This window comes from Mesoplodon densirostris, chromosome 11 (assembly GCF_025265405.1).
Source record: "Mesoplodon densirostris isolate mMesDen1 chromosome 11, mMesDen1 primary haplotype, whole genome shotgun sequence".
Lineage (NCBI taxonomy): Eukaryota > Metazoa > Chordata > Mammalia > Artiodactyla > Ziphiidae > Mesoplodon > Mesoplodon densirostris.
The window spans coordinates 40,801,754-40,816,812 of NC_082671.1; positions in this window are offsets into that span (position 1 = coordinate 40,801,754).

Sequence of the window (15,059 nt, forward strand, 5' to 3'; positions counted from 1 at the left end):
ATATTTAAGTGAAAAGGCATTAGGATAGCAACAAAAAGGCTATTAGAAGAACAGAGATTCAAAGCCAAATGAAACAAACAAAACCACTATAATGAAAAAGCCAAATTTCAAAAGCAGATTCAGATGACTGTAGGTTATGGGGAGCACAATTAATCTTTCCAACAAATGGACAAAGAAATAAGGTCATTAAAGACAAGCTTTGTGTAAGAAGACCTTTTCTTTTACACAAGAGCTAGACCTATTTTAAAATTAATTTGTATTAGAAGCCTAGAAGTTGGCAAAAGTTTGTCAGCTCTTAGTTTGAAAAAGAACGAACTAATCCCAAAGTTAGCAGAAGGAAGGAAATAATAATGATCACAGTGCAAATAAATGAAAAAGGAGATCAGAAACACAGTAGAAAAGAGAAAAATAGGAACTATTTTTTTAAAAAAGATATACTTAACAATCCTTTAGCTAGAATAACTAAGAAAAAAGAGAGAAGACTCAAATGAATAAAATTAGAAATGATGAAGAGACATTACAAGTAATACCACAAAAATATGTAGGATCATATGAGACTACTATGAATAATTACAAGCAAAGAAATTGAATAACTTAAAAGAAATGGATGAATTCCTAGAACATACAACCTACCAAGACAGAATCATGAAGAAATAGAAAATCTGAAGAGACCAGTAACTAGTGAGGAGATTAAATCAGTAGTCAAAAACCTTCCAACACAGAAAAACCCAGGATCAGACAGTTTCACTGCTCATTTCTACCAAATATTTAAAGAAGAATTAATGCCAATCCTTCTCAAATTCTTCCAAAAAATCAAAGAGCAGAGAACAACCCCAAATTCATTTTACCAGGTAGCATTACCCTGATTACCAAGTCAGATAAGTACACTACAAGAAAACTATAAGTCAATATACATGATGAATATTGTTGCAAAACTTCTCAATAAAATATTAACAACTGAATTCAACACATAAAATGGATCATATATTATAACCAAGTGGGATTTATCCCTGGGATGCATGGATGGTTCAACATATATAAATCAATAAATGTGATACACCACATTAATAGAAAGATAAAACTCATATTATAATCTCAATAGATACAGAAAAAGCATTGGACACAATAAAACATCCTTTCATGATAAAAACCCTCAACAAATTGGGTATAGAAGAAACATACCCCAACATAAAACAGGACATTACAGTAAACTCACAGCCAACATTATACTTAATGGTGAAAAATTGAAAGCTTTTCTTCAGATATTAGGAACAAGACAAGGTGTGTCCACTTTCACCACTCTTATTCAATGTAGTACTGCAAGTCCTAGCCAAAGCAATCAGACAAGAGAAAGAAATAAAAGGCATCCAGATCAGAAAAATAAAATTGTTTCTGTTTACAGATGATATAACCTTATACATAAAAAAATCACAAAGATTCAACCCAAAATCTTTTGGAACTAATTAACCAATTTAGTAAAGGTGTAGGATATAAAATCAATATACAGAAGTCAATTGTGTTTCTATATAATAACAATGAAATATCTGAAAAAGAGCTAAAATAATACTATCCCATTCACAATAGCATCAAAACCAATAAAATACTTAGGAATAAATTTAACCAAGAAGTAAAAACCTGTACAATTAAAACTATGATTCTGATAAAAGAAGCTGAAAACATGAATGGAAAAGTATCCTTTGTTTATGGATCAGAAGAATTCATACTGTAAAATATCCATAATTTTCAAAGCCATCTAAAGATTCAATGTAATCCTTATCAAAATTATAATGGCATTTTTCACAAAAATAGTAAAAACAACCCTAAAATTTGTAGGAAATGCAAAAGACTTTGAATAGCCAAAGCAATTTTGAGAAAGAACAAAGCCAGAGGCATCATGTTTCCTGACTTCAAACTACAGTACAAATCTGTAGTAATCAAAACAGTATGTACTGGCATAAAACCAGACACATAGATCAATGGGACACACTAGAGCACCAAGAATAACCCCACAAATATATGGTCAATTCATTTATAATAAAGGAGCCAACAATGTATAATGGGGAATGGATAGTTTCTTCAATAAATGGTGTTGGGAATTAAACGGGGACTTCCGGGTAAGATGGCGGAAGAGTAAGACGCGGAGATCACCTTCCTCCCCACAGATACACCAGAAATACAGCTACACGTGGAACAACTCCTACAGAACACCTACTGAACGCTGGCAGAAGACCCCAGACCTCCCAAAAGGCAAGAAACTCCCCACATACCTGGGTAGGGCAAAGCAGAGAGATTCCCGCACAGAGGAGCGGTGCCGAGCGGCACTCACCAGCCCGAGAGGCTTGTCTGCTCCCCCGCCGGGGCGGGCGGCGCTGGAGCTGAGGCTCGGGCTTCGGTCAGAGCGCAGGGAGAGGACTGGGGCTGGCGGCGAGAACTCAGTCTGAAGGGGGCTAATGTGCCACAGCTAGCCGGGAGGGAGTCCGGGAAAACTCTGGAGCTGCCGAAGAGGCAGGAGACTTTTTCTTCCCTCTTGGTTTCCTGGTGCGCGAGGAGAGGGGATTAAGAGCGCCGCGTAAAGGAGCTCCAGAGACGGGCGCGAGTCGCGGCTGAAAGCGCGGAGCCCAGAGACGGGCGTGGGACGCTGGGGCCGCTGCTACCACCGCCAAGAAGCCTGTGTGCGAGCGCAGGTCACTGTCCACACCGCCCTTCCGGGAGCCTGTGCAGCCTGCCACTGCCAGGGTCCCGGGATCCAGGGGCGGCTTCCCTGGGAGAACACACGGCACGCCTCGGGCTGGTGCAACGTCACGCCGACCTCTGCCGCTGCAGGCTCGCCCCGCACTCCGTGCCCCTCCCTTCCGCCCGGCCTGAGTGAGCCAGAGTCCCTGAAGAGGCTGCTCCTTTAACCCTGTCCTGTCTGAGCGAAGAGCAGACGCCCTCCGGCGACCTACACGCAGAGGCGGGGCCAAATCCAAAGCTGAGACCCAGGAGCTGTGAGAACAAAGAAGAGAAAGGGAAACCTCTCCCAGCAGCCTCAGAAGCAGCGGATTAAAGCTCCACAATCAACTTCATGTACCCTGCATCTGTGGAATACATGAATAGACAACAAATCATCCCAAGTTGAGGAGCCAGGAGTCACTGCTGTGCCTCTGAGGTGGGAGAGCCAACTTCAGGACACTGGTCCACAAGAGACCTCCCAGCTCCACATAATATCAAACGGCGAAAATCTTCCAGAGATCTCCATCTCAACACCAGCACCCAGCTTCACTCAACGACCAGCAAGCTACAGTGCTGGACACCCTATGCCAAACAACTAGCAAGACAGGAACACAACGCCACCCATTAGCAGAGAGGCTGCCTCAAATCATAAAAAGTCCGCAAACACCCCAAAACACACCACCAGACGTGGACCTGCCCACCAGAAAGACAAGATCCAGCCTCATCCACCAGAACACAGGCAGTAGTCCCCTCCACCAAGAAGCCTACACAACCCACTAAACCAACCTTAGCCACTGGGGACACACACCAAAAACAACGGGAACTACGAACCTGCAGCCTGCAAAAAGGAGACCCCAAACACAGTAACATAAGCAAAATGAGAAGACAGAAAAACACACAGCAGGAGAAGGAGCAAGATAAAAACCCACCAGACCTAACAAATGAAGAGGTAATAGGCAGTCTATCTGAAAAAGAATTCAGAATAATGATGGTAAAGATGATCCAAAATCTTGGAAATAGAATAGACAAAATGCAAGAAACAGTTAACAAGGACCTAGAAGAACTAAAGACGAATCAAGCATCGATTAAAAACACAATACATGAAATAAAAATTACTCTAGATGGGATCAATAGCAGAATAACTGAGGCAGAAGAACGGATAAGTGAGGTGGAAGATAAAATAGTGGAAATAACTGCTGCAGAGCAAAATAAAGAAAAAAGAATGAAAAGAACAGAGGACAGTCTCAGAGACCTCTGGGACAACATTAAACGCACCAACATTCGAATTATAGGGGTTCCAGAAGAAGAAGAGAAAAAGAAAGGGACTGAGAAAATATTTGAAGAGATTATAGTTGAAAACTTCCCTAATATGGGAAAGGAAATAGTTAATCAAGTCCAGGAGGCACAGAGAGTCCCATACAGAATAAATCCAAGGAGAAATACACCAAGACACATATTAATCAAACTGTCAAAAATTAAACACAAAGAAATCATATTAAAAGCAGCAAGGCAAAAACAACAAATAACACACAAGGGAATCCCCATCAGGTTAACAGCTGATCTCTCAGCAGAAACTCTACAAGCCAGAAGGGAGTGGCAGGACATACTTAAAGTGATGAAGGAGAAAAACCTGCAACCAAGATTACTCTACCCAGCAAGGATCTCATTCAGATTTGATGGAGAAATTAAAACCTTTACAGACAAGCAAAAGCTGAGAGAGTTCAGCACCACCAAACCAGCTTTACAACAAATGCTAAAGGAGCTTCTCTAGGCAAGAAACACAACAGAAGGAAAAGAACTACAATAACGAACCCAAAACAATTAAGAAAATGGGAATAGGAACATACATATCAATAATTACCTTAAATGTAAATGGACTAAATGCTCCCACCAAAAGACACAGACTGGCTGAATGGATACAAAAACAAGACCCATATATATGCTGTCTACAAGAGACCCACTTCAGACCTAGAGACACATACAGACTGAAAGTGAGGGGATGGAAAAAGATATTCCATGCAAATGGAAACCAAAAGAAAGCTGGAGTAGCAATTCTCATATCAGACAAAATAGACTTTAAAATAAAGACTACAAGAAGAGACAAAGAAGGACACTACATAATGATCAAGGGATCAATCCAAGAAGAAGATATAACAATTGTAAATATTTATGCACCAAACATAGGAGCACCTCAATACATAAGGGAAATATTAACAGCCATAAAAGGAGAAATCGACAGTAACACAATCATAGTAGGGGACTTTAACACCCCACTTTCACCAATGGACAGGTCATCCAAAATGAAAATAAATAAGGAAACACAAGCTTTAAATGATACATTAAACAAGATGGACTTAATTGATATTTATAGGACATTCCATCCAAAAACAACAGAATACACATTTTTCTCAAGTGCTCATGGAACATTCTCAAGGATAGATCATATCTTGGGTCACAAATCAAGCCTTGGTAAATTTAAGAAAATTGAAATTGTATCAAGTATCTTTTCTGACCACAATGCTATGAGACTAGATATCAATTACAGGAAAAGAGCTGTAAAACATACAAACACATGGAGGCTAAACAATACACTACTTAATAACGAAGTGATCACTGAAGAAATCAAAGAGGAAATAAAAAAATACCTAGAAACAAATGACAATGGAGACACGACGACCCAAAACCTATGGGATGCAGCAAAAGCAGTTCTAAGAGGGAAGTTTATGGCAATACAATCCCACCTTAAGAAACAGGAAATATCTCGAATAAACAACCTAACCTTGCACCTAAAGCAATTAGAGAAAGAAGAACAAAAACATCCCAAAGTTAGCAGAAGGAAAGAAATCATAAAAATCAGATCAGAAATAAATGAAAAAGAAATGAAGGAAACGATAGCAAAGATCAATAAAACTAAAAGCTGGTTCTTTGAGAAGATAAACAAAATTGATAAACCATTAGCCAGACTCATCAAGAAAAAAAGGGAGAAGACTCAAATCAATAGAATTAGAAATGAAAAAGGAGAAGTAACAACTGACACTGCAGAAATACAAAAGATCATGAGAGATTACTATAAGCAACTCTATGCCAATAAAATGGACAACCTGGAAGAAATGGACAAATTCTTAGAAATGCACAACCTGCCATGACTGAATCAGGAAGAAATAGAAAATATGAACAGACCAATCACAAGCACTGAAATTGAAACTGTGATTAAAAATCTTCCAACAAACAAAAGCCCAGGACCAGATGGCTTCACAGGCGAATTCTATCAAGAATTTAGAGAAGAGCTAACACCTATCCTTCTCAAACTCTTCCAAAATATAGCAGAGGGAGGAACAATCCCAAACTCATTCTACGAGGCCACCATCACCTTGATACCAAAACCAGACAAGGATGTCACAAAGAAAGAAAACTACAGGCCAATATCACTGATGAACATAGATGCAAAAATCCTCAACAAAATACTAGCAAACAGAATCCAACAGCACATTAAAAGGATCATACACCATGATCAAGTGGGGTTTATTCCAGGAATGCAAGGATTCTTCAATATACGCAAATCAATCAATGTGATACACCATATTAACAAACTGAAGGAGAAAAACCATATGATCATCTCAATAGATGCAGAGAAAGCTTTCGACAAAATTCAACATCCATTTATGATAAAAACCCTGCAGAAAGTAGGCATAGAGGGAACTTTCCTCAACATAATAAAGGCCATATATGACAAACCCACAGCCAGCATCGTCCTCAATGGTGAAAAACTGAAACCATTTCCACTAAGATCAGGAACAAGACAAGGTTGCCCACTCTCACCACTCTTATTCAACATAGTTTTGGAAGTTTTAGCCACAGCAATCAGAGAAGAAAAGGAAATAAAAGGAATCCAAATGGGAAAAGAAGAAGTAAAGCTGTCACTGTTTGCAGATGACATGATACTATACATAGAGAATCCTAAAGATGCTACCAGAAAACTACTAGAGCTAATCAATGAATTTGGTAAAGTTGCAGGATACAAAATTAATGCACAGAAATCTCTGGCATTCCTATATACTAATGATGAAAAATCTGAAAGTGAAATCAAGGAAACACTCCCATTTACCATTGCAACAAAAAGAATAAAATATCTAGGAATAAACCTACCTAAGGAGACAAAAGACCTGTATGCAGAAAATTATAAGACACTGATGAAAGAAATTAAAGATGATACAAATAGATGGAGAGATGTACCATGTTCTTGGATTGGAAGAATCAACATTGTGAAAATGACTCTACTACCCAAAGCAATCTACAGATTCAATGCAATACCTATCAAACTACCAATGGCATTTTTCACAGAACTAGAACAAAAAATTTCACAATTTGTATGGAAACACAAAAGACCCCGAATAGCCAAAGCAATCTTGAGAACGAAAAACGGAGCTGGAGGAATCAGGCTCCCTGACTTCAGACTATACTACAAAGCTACAGTAATCAAGACAGTATGGTACTGGCACAAAAACAGAAAGATAGATCAATGGAACAGGATAGAAAGCCCACAGATAAACCCACGGACATATGGTCACCTTATCTTTGATAAAGGAGGCAGGAATGTACAGTGGAGAAAGGACAGTCTCTTCAATAAGTGGTGCTGGGAAAACTGGACAGGGACATGTAAAAGTATGAGATTAGATCACTCCCTAACACCGTACACAAAAATTAGCTCAAAATGGATTAAAGACCTAAATGTAAGGCCAGACACTATCAAACTCCTAGAGGAAAACATAGGCAGAACACTCTATGACATAAATCACAGCAAGATCCTTTTTGACCCACCTCCTAGAGAAATGGAAATAAAGACAAAAATAAACACATGGGACCTAATGAAACTTCAAAGCTTTTGCACAGCAAAGGAAACCATAAACAAGACCAAAAGACAACCCTCAGAATGGGAGAAAATATTTGCAAATGAAGCAACTGACAAAGGATTAATCTCCAAAATTTATAAGCAGCTCATGCAGCTCAATAGCAAAAAAACAAACAACCCAATCCAAAAATGGGCAGAAGACCTAAATAGACATTTCTCCACAGAAGATATACAGACAGCCAACAAACACATGAAAGGATGCTCAACATCTTTACTCATTAGAGAAATGCAAATCAAAACTACAATGAGATATCATCTCACACCAGTCAGAATGGCCATCATCAAAAAATCTAGAAACAATAAATGCTGGAGAGGGTGTGGAAAAAAGGGAACACTCTTGCACTGCTGGTGGGAATGTGAATTGGTACAGCCACTATGGAGAACGGTATGGAGGTTCCTTAAAAAACTACAAATAGAACTACCATATGACCCAGCAATCCCACTACTGGGCATATACCCTGAGAAAACCATAATTCAAAAAGAGACATGTACCAAAATGTTCATAGCAGCCCTATTTACAATAGCCCGGAGATGGAAACAACCTAAGTGTCCATCATCGGATGAATGGATAAAGAAGATGTGGCACATATATACAATGGAATATTACTCAGCCATAAAAAGAAATGAAATTGAGCTATTTGTAATGAGGTGGATGGACCTAGAGTCTGTCATACAGAGTGAAGTAAGTCAGAAAGAGAAAGACAAATACTGTATGCTGACACATATATATGGAATTTAAGAAAAAAATGTCATCAAGAACATAGGGGTAAGACAGGAATAAAGACACAGACCTACTAGAGCATGGACTTGAGGATATGGGGAGGGGGAAGGGTAAGCTGTGACAAAGTGAAAGAGCGGCATGGACATATATACACTACCAAACGTAAGGTAGATAGCTAGTGGGAAGCAGCCGCATAGCACAGGGAGATCAGCTCGGTTCTTTGTGACCGCCTGGAGGGGTGGGATAGGGAGGGTGGGAGGGAGACGCAAAAGGGAGGGGATATGGGAACATATGTATATGTATAACTGATTAAATTTGTAAAATAAAAAAAAAAAGAATTAAAAAAATAATAATAATAAAAAAATAAATGGTGTTGGGAGAACTGGACAGTCACATGCAAAAGAAGGAACTGGATTCCTATCTTACATCATACACAAAAATCTACTCAAAATGAACTAAAGACTTGACTGTAAGACCTCAAACCATAAAGCATCTAGAGGAGGACATACGGGGCAAACTCCTTTACATCAGTTCTGGCAATGATTTTTTTGGATATGACACCAAAAACTAAGCCAAAAATAATAATAATAAAGCAAAGAACAATAAGTGGTATTGCATCAAACTAAAAGCTTCTGCACAATGAAGAAAACAATCAACAAAATGAAAAGACAACCTACAGAATAGAAGAAAATATTTGCAAAACATATATCTGATAAGGGGTTAATATTCAAAATATATAAGGAACTCATACAACTCAATTGTGAGAAACTAAACAATTCAATTTAAAATGTGCAGAGGAACAGAATAGACATTTTCCCAAAGAAGACATATAAATGACAAAAGATACATGAAAAGATGCTCAACACCACTAATCATCAGGGCAATGCAAATCAAAACCACAATGAGATAGCACCTCACACCTGTTCAAATAGCTATTATGAAAAAGAAAAGAGATAAGTTTTGGCAAGGATGTTGAGAAAAGGGAAACCTTGCATTCTGCTGGTGGTAATGTAAATTGGTACAGTTACTAAGGGAAATGATATGGAGGCTCTTCAAAGAATTAAAAATAGAACTACCACATGATCCAGCAATCTCACTTATGGGTATATACATAAAGGAAATGAAAACAGGATATCAAAAGGATATCTGCACTTCCATGTTTATTTCAGTGTTATTCACAATAGCCAAGAATTGGAAACATCCTAAGTGTCCATCAGTGGATGAATGGATAAAGATGTGGTATTTATATATAATAAAATGTTGTTGAGCCATGGAAAAGAAAGAACAATATGGATGGATCTTAAGGGAATTATGCTTAATGAGAAAAGCCAGACACAGAAAAACAAATACTGTATGATATCACTTATTTAATGGAAGTTTAAAAAGTCAAACTAGTAGAAACAGAGTAGAATAGTCATTACTGGGGGTTGGGAGGAGGGGCATTGGGAAAATGTTATTAAAAGGTACAAACTTGCAACTAGTAGATAAACAAGTTCTAGAAATCTAATGCACAGCATATTAATTATAATCAATAATACTGTATTATATACTTCAAAATTGCTAACAGACTAGATCTTAAATGTCCTCATACCACAAAAGAAATAATTATGTGATGTGAGAGTGGTGTTATCTCAAGCTATGGTGGTAATTATATTGCAATATGTAAATGTTTCAAATCAACATATTAGACAACTTTAAACTTATACAATGTCATGTCAATTATATATCAGCGGTTTTGGGAGGGAATGTATTATAAATATCAATTAAATCTCTCTGGTCTATTGTGTCATTTAGAGCTTGTGTTTCCTTATTAATTTTCTGCCTGGATGATCTGTCCATAGCTGTAAGTGAGGTGTTAAAGTCCCCCACTATTATTGTGTTACTCTCGATTTCCTCTTTTATAGCTGTTAGCATTTGCCTTATGTACTGAGCTGCTCCTATACATAAGGCAAATGTATGGGTGCATACATTTGGGTGCATATATATCTATAATTGTTATATTTTCTTCTTGGGTTCATCCCTTGATCATTATGCAGTGTCCTTGTCTCTTGTAACATTCTTTATTTTAAAGTCTATTCAATCTGATATGAGGATTGCTACTCTAGCTTTCTTTTGTTTTCCATTTACAAGGAATATCTTTTTTCAACCCCTCACTTTCAGTCTGTATGTGTCCCTAGGTCTGAAGTGGGTCTCTTGTAGACACCATATATAGAGGTCTTGTTTTTGTATCCATTCAGCAAGGCTGTGTCTTTTGGTTGGAGCATTTAATCCATTCACATTTAAGGTAATTATTGATATGTATGTTCCTATTATCATTTTCTTAATTGTTTTGGGTTTGTTTTCATAGGTCCTTTTCTTCTCTTTTTTTTCCCCACTTAGAGAAGTTCCCTGTGCAGTTGTTATAAAGCTGGTTTGGTAGTGCTGAATTCTCTTAGCTTTTGCTTATCTGTAAACTTTTGATTTCTCTGTCGAACCTGAATGAGATCCTTGCCAGGTAGAGTAATCTTGGTTGTAGGTTCTTCCCTTTCATCACTTTAAATATGTCATGCCACTCCCTTCTGGCTTGTAGAGTTTCTGCTGAGAAATCAGCTGTTAACCTTATGGGAGTTCCCTTGTATGTTATTTGTCATTTTTCCCTTGTTGCTTTTAATAATTTTTCTTTGTCTTTAAGTTTTGCCAATTTGATTATTATGTGTCTTGGCGTGTTTCTCCTTGGGTTTATCCTGCCTGGGACTCTCTGTGATTCCTGGATTTGGGTGGCTATTTCCTTTCCCATGTTAGGGAAGTTTTCGACTATAATCTCTTCAAATATTTTCTTGGCTCCTTTCTCTCTCTCTTCTCTTTCTGAGACCCCTATAATGCGAATGTTGTTGCGTTTAATGTTGTCCCAGAGGTCTCTTAGGCTGTTTTCATTTCTTTTCATTCTTTTTTCTTTAGTCTGTTCCACAGCAGTGAATTCCACCATTCTGACTTCTAGGTCACTTATCCGTTCTTCTGCCTCAGTTATTCTGCTATTGATTCCTTCTAGTGTAGTTTTCATTTCAGTTATTGTACTGTTCATCTCTGTTTATTCTTTAATTCTTCTAGATCTTTGTTAAACATTTCTTGCATCTTCTCGATCTTTGCCTCCATTCTTTTTCTGAGGTCCTGGATCATCTTCACTATTATTATTCTGAATTCTTTTTCTGGAAGGTTGCCTATCTCCACTTCATTTAACTGTTTTTCTGGTATTTTATCTTGTCCTTTCATCTGGTACATAGTCCTCTACCTTTTTATTTTGTCTGTCTTTCTGTGAATGTCGTTTTTGTTCCACAGGCTGTGGGATATTAGTTCTTCTTGCTTCTGCAGTCTGCTTTCTGGTGGATGAAGCTACCTAAGAGGCTTGTGAAAGCTTCCTGATGGGAGGGACTGGTGGTGGGTAGAGCTGGGTGTTTCTCTGGTGGGAAGAGCTCAGTAAAACTTTAATCCACTTGTCTGCTGATGGCTGGGGCTGAGTTCCCTCCCTGTTGGTTCTTTGGCTTGAGGTGACACAGCAATGGAGGCTACAGGCTCTTTGGTGCAGCTAATGGCAGACTCTGGGAGGGCTCATGCCAAGGAGTACTTCCCAGAACTTCTGTTGCCAGTGTCCTTGTCCCCACAGTGAGCCACAGCCACCCCCCACCTCTGCAGGAGACCCTCCAAACACTAGCAGGTAGGTGTGGTTCAGTCTCCCATGGGGTCACTGCTCCTTCCTCTGGGACCTGATTTGCACATCACTTTCTGTGTGTCCTCCAAGAGTGGAGTCTCTGTTTCAGTCAGTCCTGTCGAAGTTCTGCAATCAAATCCCACTAGACTTCAAAGTCTGATTCTCTGGTAAGTCCTCCTCCCATTGCCAGAACCCCAGGTTGGGAAGCCTGACCTGGAGCTCAGAACCTTCACTCCAGTGAGTGGACTTGTGTGGTATAATGTTCTCCAGTTTGTGAGTCCCCACCCAGCAGTTATGGGATTTGACTTTATTGTGATTGTACCCCTCCTACCATCTCATTGCAGCTTCTCCTTTGTCTTTGGATGTGGGGTGTCTTTTTGGTGAGTTCCAGTGTCTTCCTGTCGATGATTGTTCAGCAGTTAGTTGTGATTCTGGTGCTCTCACAAGAGGGAGTGAGCACGTGTCCTTCTACTCCGCCACCTTGAAACAATTTCCCTCAATTATATATCAATTCAAAAAAGAAACAGTATTACATTGTAGTAAATGCTAGACAGCAAGGATAGAGACATGAGTCACACAATCCCTTTGATGTCAGTGTGTTTATAGAAGAGAGATAATTCAAATCAATAACTGATGTTAACTTTTATAATTCATCATAATAGACATTGACTGAGAATTTTCTACCATGATTTTTTCACATACTTGCATCTCCCTTCTTTGTCACAGCTGTTTCTTCCCCAATATCTTTTGCACAAGATATTGGTCTAATACATAAGATATTGGTTTAATAAACCCTCCTCCTCATTCTCTCTCAATAAAATCCAAATTGCTCAATTGTCACTAATCTACAAGAAAAATTCCTTCTTTTTGGGAGAAACTTCTTTTGACCAACTGTTGTTGTAGAAATAATTAAAAACAAAATCTCCTCCCAATGTATAAAACCTCACCACAAGGATAATAGAGAAAGAAAAGTTTTACTACTGAATGAGCAGTAAACCTGGACGTGATAGGTACTACAGGCAATTTATGAAGAGATCACAAAGATAAGAAGAAACCTCACCCTTTTATATAGGCAAGCAGATACAACCCATTGCATACATGTTTTGATGATAAATAACTAGTCAAGTCAGAGTACTTGATATCACCATTTGTCATACATAGTTCATCCTAAATTCACCTAGTAATTGGGATGACTGTATTAGTTAATTGCTTTTACACCAAAGAAAAATAAACTTCTCATATCTTTATGACAGGAGGTAGTTTTGCTACTTGGAGCTAGGCATTTGCTGAAGGTAGGTTCCTGTCCTGCCAACAGACACTGGGGAGGTAGGGGTACTATCTTTCTTGATGTTTGCATTTCAAAGAGATGGCTCCCAGGTCCTTGAGAAAGATATTCTTGGATCATAAAGCTGGCAAGAGGCTTAATAACTTCTGAAAAGATTTACATGCATTTCAAAGAGACAGAGAAAGAACTTATAAGTTTTTTTAAATAAATTTTCTAAGGAAAGGAGAGGAAAGAAGTCTTTATTTTCAAAAATGAAAATTAAGCATTTTGTTTTTAATTTATATTTGCCCTTGCACTGTATTTAAAATTAGCTGAAAATTAGGTTAACCCTCCTGCTAAAGTTCTATAAAATCATTACCGGTATTTCTCAAATTAGAAAGATCTTTGGTGCCTTCTTTTGCTAAGCATTTTTTCAAACAAAGTCTTATGTTAATGGTGCCATGATCGATTTTCTTCCAAACTAACTATCAGGTGGAGTCACACTGTCCTTAAAGTATAGCTCAGATGGATTTAACTGGCTTTCCATAGATTGTTGTCAATGCCTAGAAAAACATACCTGCAAATATCAGGTGTTCTTATGGTCTCATGGATATACCTGATTCCAGCTACCACTTCCAAGATTAGCTCATTTTAGGGATCCTTTTACAACACCATTCAGTAGGTACTGCTAGGTACATAGCAGTATCCCTGCTATGTACCTAGACATCCCAGAGATGGAATTCTGTCCCTTGTTGCAGATTATGTATTTGATACTTAGAATGATGGACAGGTCTGTATGACATCAATGAAATCAGCTTAATAGTAGGATAATCCTGTTCCTAAGTTTCTCTGCAATATTCAAAATTCTAGCTGAAGTCCTCTATTGTCCTCTTTTCTCCCCCTCCTATCCTCTTTCCTCTTCATTTCCCACCAACCAATTCCTCTTCATTGTCAGCGCAGAGCAGTTTCAGGATAGCTTTTATAGTCTTGAAGTCTGCCAACACATGCCCGCAGGGGGTTACCTTTTCACTGTGGTTTTAAAATGTGCTTCCTAATAAAGACAATTTTCTCTAAAAGAATTTTGATGCCAGCTTTTAAATTAATACAACTATATTTACTTATTTTAAAATGTAGTCATGTAAGACTTCAAGGTCAAAACAAGTTAAGTGAAAGAACAAGGTTACAAAGGGAGATAAGTTTAGGTTGAAACAAGTGTAAGTTTACTGTACAAAATTCACATTCTAAGGTCCTGTATGTTTCTTGGAGGAGGATCAAACATTTTTGTTCTGTGGAAGTATTTCATGCTTTAATGAAAGGAGAGGTGTGCACAATGTAGCATAAGAAGACCAAGTGGCAAACTAGGGCTACAGGCACAGGGTAAGTCAAGAATGCTGATTACTCTCAGTGGGAAAAAATATTTGAGCTCATCAGGTATAGAAGCCTGGGAAAGGCATTGCTAGGCAAAGGCATAAAATAACAATACTTCTGGTGTGTATGTTCAAGGAACATCAGATAGACTAAACCTGGATCAGAGGCATGGTGAAGAGGGGTGAGCCATGAGGCTGGAAAGACTGAAGAGCCTTGGGTGCCTAATAAAATACTTAGTATTTATCCTGAAGCAGTGAGGGGATTACTGAAGACTTGGAGCAGGACAGAGATCTAAACAGATTTATATTTGAAAAAGTTTTTCTTTCTATTATACCAATTATGAGTCACCGTCTATGAATTACTTTTCAATTTATTTTTTCTCATTTCATAACCAATTCTC